At 35.4% G+C, this 12,023-nt stretch overlaps 1 protein-coding gene across 9 annotated transcripts in view; it reads right to left on the bottom strand.

The window, feature by feature from the left end:
• The window catches only part of IMMP1L (inner mitochondrial membrane peptidase subunit 1), an 81,065-nt gene that overhangs the window by 61,477 nt on the left and 7,565 nt on the right, over positions 1 to 12,023 (bottom strand). The gene's annotated exons all lie outside the window — the stretch shown is intronic.

Genomic DNA, 12,023 nt, shown 5'->3' with positions numbered 1-12,023 from the left:
GACATGATATATTAAACCAGAGAGAACAGTGGTCCAGGACTTAAAAGGGTTGACAACAGTTGATATACAATTCTAATATATCAAACTCTAAAGAATTGGCAAGTAACAGGATATAAGATTCATTTCTACATGCCAGCATGAATATCTGAGGTTAATTTTACCAATGAAAAGGCAGCAGAGAAGTAGTGTATAATGTGGATATGTTAAAACTGATTATTCAAATATTTACTGAATACAAGCAATGCACGTGATAATTGCAGAAAAACTCTGTGACCAGTTAAAAATTTAGTGACAAATGAAAAACATACTATGTTTGATACTGTCTTGGATGCCAAATCTGCCTAACTGCCAACTAAAATAGTTCCATGTCAGTTCTTATGACTGGGAAAAAAAAAAGGGGGATTTTCCCATTATAAAATGAACTTTCAGTTATAAAATAAATAAGTCATGGGGATATAATATACAGTGTGGTCAATAATACCGTAATAACTTTGGTGACAGATAATAACTACACTTATCATTTCACAGTACATAAGAACATCAAATAGGTATGATATACACCTGAAACTGTATGTCAATCATACTTCAAAATGAAGTTTTAACTCCATTTTTATTTGAGATGTTAAAGTTTGCTTCATATGTGCTCACATGCAACAATTCAGTGTCTATGCTGAAATACAAATTTTTCCCATTGAAAGAAGATAACATGAATATTCATCTTGGAATATATATAATTTTATATAATTTATGTAATACACACTATCACATATCAATGTAATACTAATAAATAACATGTATTCAAAATTTAGTAAGTAATATATAAAATGGTTTCTACTATTTTCTTCTGGCAAAATAACATGAAAACCTTAAGTATACGATATTAAGACTACAGTGACTCTCTAATAATTATTATTTTAATGAAGCCAAAAGAAACTGATAGATTTTTATTAATCTTCTACACTTTACTATTAAGCTATTCATGGCATTATTTCTTATATTTTGCCCTCCTTACAGTCTTTCTCTTATCCTATATCTTGCCTTTGCTTTCATACATTTCATTTTGGGGGCACCTGGGTGGCTCAGTCGGTTAAGCGTCCGACTTCAGCTCAGGTCATGATCTCGCAGTTGACGAGTTTGAGCCCCACGTCGGGCTCTGGTCTGACAGCTCAGAGCCTGGAGCCTGCTTCGGATTCTGTGTCTCCCTCTCTCTCTGCCCCTCCACCGCTCATGCTCTATGTCTCAAAAATAAATATAAACATTAAAAAAAAATTTATTCATTTCATTTTTTGTGATATTTCCTTATTCCTACCAGTCCATCTTCTCTCTCTTTTCTAATACATTTGTTTCAATCTCAATTATTGTTTTGTCAAACTCCTCTCTTTATGACCCTACCAACTTTTTCCCTTTTATGTTAGGACACTTAAAAGTGAGTTTTTTCTGCAACAATCTGCTTAAATTATACTCTTACACCCTTTTATAGGCACTGTCCTTGATCTTAACAATATAACCCGATTGGAAACTCCATAAAATTATACTGTTGCTACTTATAGAAATATTTTTCCTCTGATTTATTTAAATATTTGAAGAATTCACTAAACATTTTGGAGTCAATCTCGAAACTGTGAAAAATGTCAAGGACATTTAATCTCACACACTCATTCCAATCAATGAGACCTCCACTATTCTAATAAAGAGGGGATTTAGGATGTTACTACATTAGTATGAACAGATACTGAGTAATAAACTTTTGTAAGTCAACAGAATTTTAGTGCTTTTTATTCATGTGTGTGCATGCACATGTGCATAATATCCTCATTAAAAAGCAAAGATACATGAAATAAACCCTTACTTCTAATATATATCGTCAAGTCTGAAAAGAATGATTTCCCCATTCAGCACTAATATGAGTATTAACATTAATGGTATTAGTACATTAAAAAATAATTTCATAATATCATAAATGTTGGTTTTTAAAATTATAATTAGATTATATAACACATTTATAATATAATTACCTAAAATGAGACTGCAGTGTGTCGAATAGTGTTCCTCCCTCCGCCCTAAATTCACGTCTACCAATAATCTTAGAATGTGACCTTACTGGGATGTAGGGTCTCTGTGCATATAACTAAGGTAAGGATCAATATGAGGTCATTCTAGATTAGGGTAGGCCCTAACTCCAATGTGAATGTTCTCATACAAGACAGAAAAGGACACAGAGAAACATGGAGAAAAGACAATGTGAAAATGGAGGCAAAGATTGGAGTTATGCTGCCACAAGACAAGGAGCAACAGGAGCCATAATAAACTAGAAGAAGCAAGGACGGATTCTCCCCTAGTGCCTTTGGGACAAACATGGCTCTGCTGACACCTTGATTTTGAACTTTTGGTTTCCAAGTAAATTTCTGTTGTTATAAGCCTCCAAGTTTGTGTTAATTTGTTATGGAAATCCTAGGAAATTAATACATATTTTGGTATTTAGAAGTGGAGTGTTGCTCTAACGGACACGTAAATATTAAAAAAGTTTGAAGAGAGCATTGGTAGATTGCCTTGATGAGACTGCCATAGAAATAGACATGTTAAGGAGATTCTGGTAAAGGTTCAGGAGGTAGTAGACAGAATGGCAGAGAAAACTATCATCTTAGAGAATATATATACTGGCAAGAACAGAATGTTAAAGAAATATGAACATTAAAAGGACTCCTGGTAAAGTCTCAAGAAGGAAATGAGGGATATGTTATTCGACACTGGTGGGAAGGCAACCCCCATTATAAATTAGCAGAAAGTTTGGCTGAAATGTGCTCTATTGAGTGAAAAGCAGAATGTTTAAGAATGAATTGTATATTTGGCTGAGGAGACTTCCAAAGTATTAAAGGTGTATTATAGTAAAATGTGAGAGAGAGAAGGAACTGTTAAGCAAAAAAGAAATCAGTACCAAATGACTTGGACAATTCTGAGGCTATCTAGATTACATAAGATGCTAACATCACAAATCATCAGGAAAATGCAAATCAAAACCACAATCAGATACCACTGCAAACTCACTAGGATGGCAATTATCCAAAAAACAAAAACCAACACAAGTTGCTAAGCACAGGGAGAAACTGGAATCCCTACGTACTATTACTGAACACAAAATGGTCAGCCACTCTGGAAAACACTGTGGCAGTTCCTCACAAAGTTAGACTTACCATATGATCCAGCAAATTCCACTCCTAGGGATACACCTGAAGAAACTGATAGCAGGGACTCTAGCAGATATTTATACACCAATGTTCTTTTCAGTATTACTCATGATAGGCAAAAGGAAACAACCCAAGTGTCTATCAAAAAAATTCATGGATAAACAAAATGTGCTATACACATACAATGAAATACTATTCAACCATAAAAAGAAATGAAGTTCTGATGCATGATACAAGATGAATGAACTTTGAAAAACACTATGCTAAGTGAACAACATTATGCAAATGCTAATAAAGAATAATATGTGATTCCACTTATATAAGGTACCTAGATATGCAAACTCATAGAGACAGGAAGTAGAATAAAAGTTACCAGAGGCTGGGCAATGGAGGAATGGGGAGTTATTGCTCAATGGGGAAAGAGTTTCTGTTTGAGATGATGACAAAGTTTCAAAAATAGTGACAATGTTTATACAACACTGTAAATATACTTAGTGGCACTGAATAGTACCTTTAGAAAAAATAAAATAGTGAATTTTATCACAAAAAGGATTTTTAGCAATATTTATTTATTTTTGAGAGAGAGCAAGGGGCAGAGAGAGAGACAGAGAAGCAACTCCTCATCCATTCAAGTTTTATCATGAGATTGCAGCAATTCAGTTGCATCTTCAGGCTCCACTTCTAATTCTAGTTTTCTTGCTATTTTTACCACATCCATAGTCACTTTCTGAAGGTTTGAAACCCTCAAAGTCAACCATGAAGGCTGGAATTAACTTCTTCCAAACTCTTGTTAATGTTGACATTTTGACCTCTTCCCATGAATCATTAATGTTGTTAATGTCATCTAGAATGGCAAATCCTTTCCAGAAGGCTTTCAGTTTACTTTGCCCAGATCCATCAGAGGAATCACTATCTATTGCAGTTACAGCCTTACGAAATATATTTCTTAAATAATAAGGCTTGAAAGTTGAAATTACTCCTTGATCCATGGGGTGAAGAATGGATGCTGTGTTAGCAGGCATGAAAACATTCATCTCATTGTACGTCTTCATCAGAGCTCTGGGGTGACCAGATACATTGTCAATGAGCAGTAACACTTTGAAGGAATCTTTTTTTGTGAGAAAACCTTAAACTTAAAATATTCAGTAAACTATGTTGTAAATAAATGTGCTGTCATCCAGGGTTTGGTGTTCCCTTTATAGAGCACAGACTGAATAGATTTAGCATAATTCTTAAGGGCCCTAGATTTTCAGAATGATAAATAAGCACTGGCTTCAACTTCAAGTCATCAGTTGCATTAGCCCCTAACAAGAGAATCAGCCTGTCCTTAGAAGCTTTGAAGCCAGGCACTGACTTCTCCTCTCTACCTATGAAAGTCCCAGATGGCATCTTCTTTCAATAGAAGGCTATTTTGTCTAGGTCTATATTGAAAATCTAGTTTAGTGTGACCACCTTTGTTAATCATCTTAGCTAGATCTTCTCAATAGTGTTGCAGCTTCTACATGAGCTCTTGCTGCTTCACTACATACTTCTATGTTATAAAGACAGCTTCTTTCTTCAAACCTCACAAACTAACCTCTGCTAGCTTCAAGCTTCTTCTGAAGGTTCCTCATCTCTCTCAGCCTTCACAGAATTGAAGAGAGTTGGAGCCTTGATCTGGATTAGGCTTTCAGCATACCTTGGCTTTCAACATGCCTTCCTCACTAAGCTCCATATCTGGCTTTTGATTTAAAGTAAGAGATGTAGGGGTGCCTGGTTGCTCAGTCAGTTAAGTGTCAGCTCAGGTCGTAATCTCACAGTCCTGATATCAAGCCCGCGTTGGGCTCTGTGCCAGGTGTGGAGCCTGCTTAAGATTCTCTCTCTCCTCCCCTCAGCCCCTCCCGCGCTTGCTCACGCTTGCGCGCGCTCTCTCTCTCAAAAGTAAAATAAAATCTTTAAAAAAAATAAGTAAAGTGAGATATGTGGGATTTCCCTTTCACCAGAGTACTTAGAGGCCACTGTAGGGCTATTAACTGGCCTCATTTCATATTCTTGTGTCTCAGAGAATAGGGTGGCTCAAGGAGATTGAGAGATGGAAAATGGCTGGGACTAGGCAGAACACATGTAAGATTAATTGGTTAAATTCACTGTCTTATATGGGCACAATGTGTGATGTCCCAAACAATTATAATAGTACCATCAAAGGTCACTGATCACAGATCACCATAACAAATAATAATGAAAAAGGCTGAAATATTGTGAGAACTACCAAAATGTGAAACAGAGACACAAAATGAGCAAATGCTGTTGGAAAAACGGTGCCAGTAGACTTTCTCATTGCAGGGTTGCCACAAGTCTCCAATTTGTAACAAATGCATTATCTGTGAAGCACAATAAAGTGAAATAAACCAAGGGATGCCTACAATACAAAATGGCCTTTAACTTTGTTTTTAACTTTCCATTTGGGGAATGAAAAATATAAAAAGACATGACATTAAAATCTCTCATCTCGCATCTCGCATCTCGCATCTCTCATCTCCTTAAGGTTTCCTATATTCCTTTTCCCACGCTGTCTTCATCTTCAGACCCAGCATGTTACAACTTCCTCTTCTGTTACCAGGTGGAGAATATTCTTTTTTTCCCCTGAAAGTCTCATGATTAGATCAGGCTCAACATGGTCAGTTCCCCATCTTTAGGTCAACTGTGCCATGTGAAAACATAATTAGGGAAGTGACATCTAAGAACGTTCACATGTTCCAGGGCTTAGGGTGGGCCATCACTGGGAAGCCAAATTCAATCAAATTCTAAAGATTTTTAAAAGCAAATCTTTCAATAAATTATTAAAGATCTTGTTTCAGTGCTGGACAATCCTGATAAAAAAGTTCTTTAATCTGAGTTGAAATTAAAATTTCTATGCTCTGGAGAAACAAAGGGTCTTATTTCCCTTTCACCGGATTAACACAGGCCTTAGGAAACTCAAAATTATTCATCTCTGGGTTAAATATATTACACTTACTGTCTCAGTTGTTTCATATCACATTTTCTCACCATCCTAGTCACTATGGATATATAACCCATTTTAGCAAGGGAAATATGCCTCATTTCTAGTGCTAATCTTCATAAATTGGCTAAATAAAGAGCTACCTTTATGGAGGACACTGAGTTTGGATACAAGTGCAACTACTAAATGAGAGCATGGATTTTTGTCATCAGACAGCTCTGTTGTGAATCCTAGTTCTACCACTTAGTAGTTACAGGACTATGATGACTAATTTTGTGTGTCAACTTGACTGGGCTATGGGGTACCAAAATATCTAGTCAAACAATATTCTGGGTGTTCCTGTGAGGGTGCTTCTGGAATAGATTAACATTTAGATTATCAGACTGAGTAAAGCAGATTGCCGTCGCTAACATGAGTATGCCTCAACCAATCCGCTGAAGGCCTGAATAGAATAATAGGCTGACCCTCAGGCCAGTAAAAGGGGGTGAAAAGCATCAACATACTAGAGATTTTGAAGAATTTCTATAAGATATAATGTATGAAATCACAGTGATAGGTAGGTTAGGGTGGAAATGACAGAGTGGAGTAGTTCTGAAAGAGATGGTAAGTCCTACAAAACATAAAAAGTATGCTGACCCCTGGCCAAGCACACACAAAGAATGTTTCAGGGAAGATAAGACTTTTTTTCTTGTGATTCCAAAGGGGTTGTGGGCTGAATCAACAGTTATGGAGATAAGCATACTTAAAAAAGGTAAAAACTGCCTGATACGGTGCCTGGAAACCTAGGGAAGAATCCTCCTTATCTGGTTATTAGAGAAGCGCCTGGCCTGTCTGCTTATTTATTCTGAGCAAAGCACACTAATAAGTAAATCCTACCTACCTACCAAAAAACTCCCCATAAATATTCATTCCATTTAGGGTAAAGATTTGCTATGGAATCAAGAAAAAAACCTATTCCAATAATCTATATTATTCAACTGGTCATATATTAACATGATGGACATCCAAGGATCACCAACATTTAAGGAAACCACAAGAATGAAAAAGGCCCATGATGAAAAAAGAACAAACAACTCTAGAGATAACAGGTAATTCGAGGGAAAAAGAAAGAAAAAGAATTCTAATTAACATCTTCAGAAAAACTGGATAAGATATTGTACCTACAAAACAAGAAGCGTATGAAAGAGTAGAATTAAAAGAACAAAGAGTATAGTTTAAAGAAATTTAAAATAGAATGCCTATCCACCACCATCTCCCCCACCCCCGCCCTGCAACATACTTGAAAAGTTGGAACAAAAGTTGAAGAAATACAGAGTAATAACCCAGTGCGGGTGATAATCTCTTTCAAAATAGTACAGGAAAAGAGACTCCTCTGTCCTCTCCAACACACACACACACACGAGGAAAAATAATGGAAAGGACCCAGACAATACAGAGCAGAAGAAAAAAATATATATACTACTAAGTACATCTTTCATCTAGAGTAGAAGTTGTCAAACTTGGGCCAACGAGCCAAATCCTGCCAGCACCACTTTAGCAATTAAGGTTTTACTGTAATACAGAATGCTTATATGTTTATATGTTCTCTGTGGCTGCTTTCCTACTAACTACAACAGTAGAGTTAAGTTGCAACAGGGACCATATGGTGTGCAAAGCCTAAAATATTTACCATTTGGTCTTTTACAGAAACATTTGTTGAATCTTGATCTATAGCTATGCTGTTGATTATAGTAGCAACTAGCCAAATGCAGTGTTTAAATTTAAATAATAAAATTAAAACTTCAGTTCCTCAGTCATGTCAACCACACTGCAAGTGCCCAATAGCCATATGTATTTAATGGTTATTGTACTGGACACTCTAGGCATAGAACATTTCCATCAACAGAAGAAATTCTGCTGGACATGGCTTATTTGGAAATTACTACAATAGATTACTAGAACTGTATTTTAATTATTGCTTTAAAAAGAACTATAGTGAAAAAATAAACATATAGGTAAGAGAAGCAGGAAGAAAGATTAAATTCAGAAAAAGATAAATTAGTAATGTTGGAAATGGAAATCATTAATGCATAAACCTAAGATGTCATTCTATGAAAATACCTTTTAAAAAAATATATGTATGTGTGTGTGTGTGTGTGTGTGTGTGTGTGTATATATATATATATATATATACATTTTTTTTTTTAAATAATTCTTCAGGGCACCTGAGTGGCTCAGTCAGTTAAGCATCCAACTTCAGCTCAGGTCATGATCTCGCAGTCTGTGAATTCAAGTCCCAGGTCAGGCTCTGTGCTGACAGCTCAGAGCCTGGAGCCTGCTTTGGATTCTGTGTCTCCATCTCTCTCTGCCCCTCCCCCACACATGCTCTGTGTCTCTCTCTGTCTCTCAAAAATGAATAAATATTACAATTTTCTTTAAAATAATGCTTCAAAGTTATTCAGAGAAAAGAAAATCCAAATACATAGCATTACAAATAAGTTAGTCAATGTCATCACAGATATAGAAGGGATTATAAAAGAATTCAATGTAGGGAATGCAAATAATGCTATCAAACTTGAAAGTAATAAAAAAAAGTGTTTCCTAAGATAATATAATTCAAAGAAAGGTAAAATATGGAACGAGTCATGAATAAAAAGTTTTAAAAAGTTGTATAATAGATGGCTCCAATTTAGTTCTGAGTTAACAAGGAAAATGTTTGCTACGAATTTTAATTTTCATCTTATACTGCAAGAAACTTCATATCCAGTATATAAAGTATAAACATTATTTCATACCCAGACTCTTAAACTAGAAAACAGTAGTCAAAATAACATACTTCCCTCTGTTAACACTACTCATTGGGCCAAGAATTATATATTTCTTTAGAGGGGAGCTTTACTAGTCTTTGAGACCCTCCATGCAAAATCAGATATAATGTAAGAAGCTTCAAATAGAATGGTTTTAAATAAGTGGCCTTTCCCTGGGTTTCCGTAATTATTCGTAGTGAAGATGAACTGATCACACCTCATCAGAAATGTCCAGGACAATTAGAACAACACATGGGTTCAGATTAGCACAACAGTTTTATGCCTATGAGATTCCTCAAAGGTAACACACGAAAGGAGCACCTGGCACCAGTCACCAGTTGTTCAATTCCTTATTTGGGCTTTCTTGAAGAATAGTCCCAGTTTATCCTGCTCTAGAATTTCTTTTACTTTTATCACTGAAAATTGTTAGTGTTCTAGTGTTTACCACTAAAAATGTCTTGTTTACCTTTATAGATACATTTACTTGACAAATTTCCTTGAACTAAAACATGTTTACCTTCTGACACATTTACCCTACGACACTGAATATTCCAACATAGGAGTATACAATGGATTTTTAAATTTTAATTTTAAACTCCCCCAGTTTTCGGTTTATATTTAAATATCCACTAAAAGCGGGATGAACATAAGTACTCATGTGCTCTGGACAGTTCCAGATTATACCTGCTTTCCTTGCATCCAGTATAATGTGTTATTTTGGCATTCTTAAAATTTCCTAAAAAATTCATGGGTCAGTGAGGAAATCAAACCAAAAAAGTTGAAAATATTTTGAAATAAATGCTTATGAAAACATAAAAAAATTAAAAGTTGTAGGATGCAGCGAAAGCAGTATTTACAGAAATTACACTCTTAACTATAATCAGTATATTAGAAAAGAAAGGAAGAAAATCGATGAATTAAGCTTTTATCACAAGGGGGAAAACCAAAATCTCAGCAAATCAAAACTAATAAATGTAGAAAACAGATAAAAATAAAAAGCAGTAATTGACATAGTAAAAAGTAAACATAAAACAGAAAAAAAATTAAGCCCAAAAGTTGGATTTTTGGGAAAAGAATAAAAATGAAAAATCTCTAGCAATCCTAACTATGAAAAAAGGAAGAAACACAAATAATATTAGCAATTATAGTCATTAAAAACGTAGTAAGAACTGCTTCTAGTATGGTGAAGTACACTTACAACAAACTCTTCCCATAGATAACCATAAAAGCAAGACCAAATACAAAAACAATTATCTGAAGGCTCTACAGACTAAATAGAAGCCAAAAGATTTTGCTGACGAGTCAAAGTTGTAAAAGATTGTCACAAAGGTTTCTTATTTTTACAGATTTAGTTTCAGCACAATACAGTATAAGTAGTTAAAAAAGGAAAAAAGTCATCCTGAAAAACCTGAAGTATCGCAAACTAACCAATGAAATGGGGAAGCCAGAAAAAAAATCTACCTAATCAATGTGATTTTACTTATTGAAAAAGTAATGATTCAAAACAGCAGGGAAAGAACTGTCTTTTCAATAAATGGTAGTAGGTCAATAAACTATACAGGAAAAACAAATACACCTTTACTCCTACCTAACACCGAAGGAAAAATAAAATCAATTCCAGCAGATTACAGAAGAAATATCTAGAAAAAACATTGAGATCATCTTTGAGATCTTGGAGTAGGCAAACAGCCATAAAATAAAAAACTGATACATCAGAATATATTCTGACTAAAAATGAAAGACAAAAATATGAAAAGGTAGGGCACTCGGCTGGCTCAGTCTGTGGAGCATGCTACTCTTGATCTCAGCATTGTGAGTTAAAAGCCCATGTTACAGGAAAAGATTACTTAAAAAATAAAATCTTAAAAAAAAAAAAAAAGAAAAATATGAGGGCACCTGGGTGACTCAGTCGATTAAGCATCTGACTTCGGCTCAGGTCATGATCTCACAGTCCATGAGTTCAAGCCCCATGTCTGGCTCTGTGCTGACAGCTGAGAGCCTGGAGCCTGCTTCAGATTCTGTGTCTCCTCTGTGCCCCTCCTCCACTCCAGCTTGGTCTCTCCCTCTCTCTCAAAAATAAATAAACATAAAAAAAAAAGAATATGAAAAGGAAGTCACAGACTAAGAGAGGAAATTTGTAACACATTTATTCCAAACTGGACTTCTTTCCAAAATATAAAAAGAATCTAAAAATCTAGACAATCCAACAATACTTAAAAAAAAAAAAAAAATTAGCAAAGACATGACCAGACTCTTCACACAAGAAGTTTATCTAAATGGACAATAAACATACAAACAGGTGCTCAACTTGATCAGTCAAAATCCAAATGACAATGTCATACCACAACCCTTTCAGAAAGGCTACAGTGAAAAGAAAATATTAAGTGTTGGTAAGGATGACAGACAACTGAAATTCTCAAACATTCCTGGTAAGAGTGTAAATTGGTACAACCACGTTAGAAAAATATTTGGCCCCAAACAGCAAACTAGCCAAATCCCTTTAACAGTAGAATGAATAATGAATTGTGATATATTTACACAATACTACAATTTTTTTAATTTTTAATTAAAAAAATTTTTTTAACATTTATTTTTGAAAGACATAGAGCGACAGAGAGCAACTGAGGTAGGGTAGGGGCAGAGAAGAGACAGGGGGACACAGAATCCGAAGCAGGCTCCAGGCTCTGAGCTGTTAGCACAGAGCCTAATGCAGGGCTCAAACTCACATTCTGTGAGATCGTGACCTGAGCCGAAGTCGGACACTTAACCAACTGAGCCACCCAGGTGCCCCAATTTTTATTTTTTTTAAAGTTTATTTGAGAGTAGCAAGCATGGTGGAGGGACAGAGAGAGAGAGAGAGAGAGAGAGAGAGAATCCCAAGCAGGCTCTGCACTGACAGCACAGAGCCCGATTCAGGGATTGAATTTATATGAACCATGAGATCATGACCTGAGCCGAAATAAGAGTTGGATGCTGAGCCATCCAGGCATCCCTACACATCACTATAAAGCAATAAATAATCCACATCTGTACACATTAATAGCAATCATTTCACAAATACAGTGTTGAACA

This window comes from Acinonyx jubatus, chromosome D1 (genome assembly GCF_027475565.1).
Source record: "Acinonyx jubatus isolate Ajub_Pintada_27869175 chromosome D1, VMU_Ajub_asm_v1.0, whole genome shotgun sequence".
Classification (NCBI taxonomy): domain Eukaryota; kingdom Metazoa; phylum Chordata; class Mammalia; order Carnivora; family Felidae; genus Acinonyx; species Acinonyx jubatus.
Note: the sequence above shows the minus strand (reverse complement) of the source record. Positions and strands in the feature narration are given on the sequence as shown.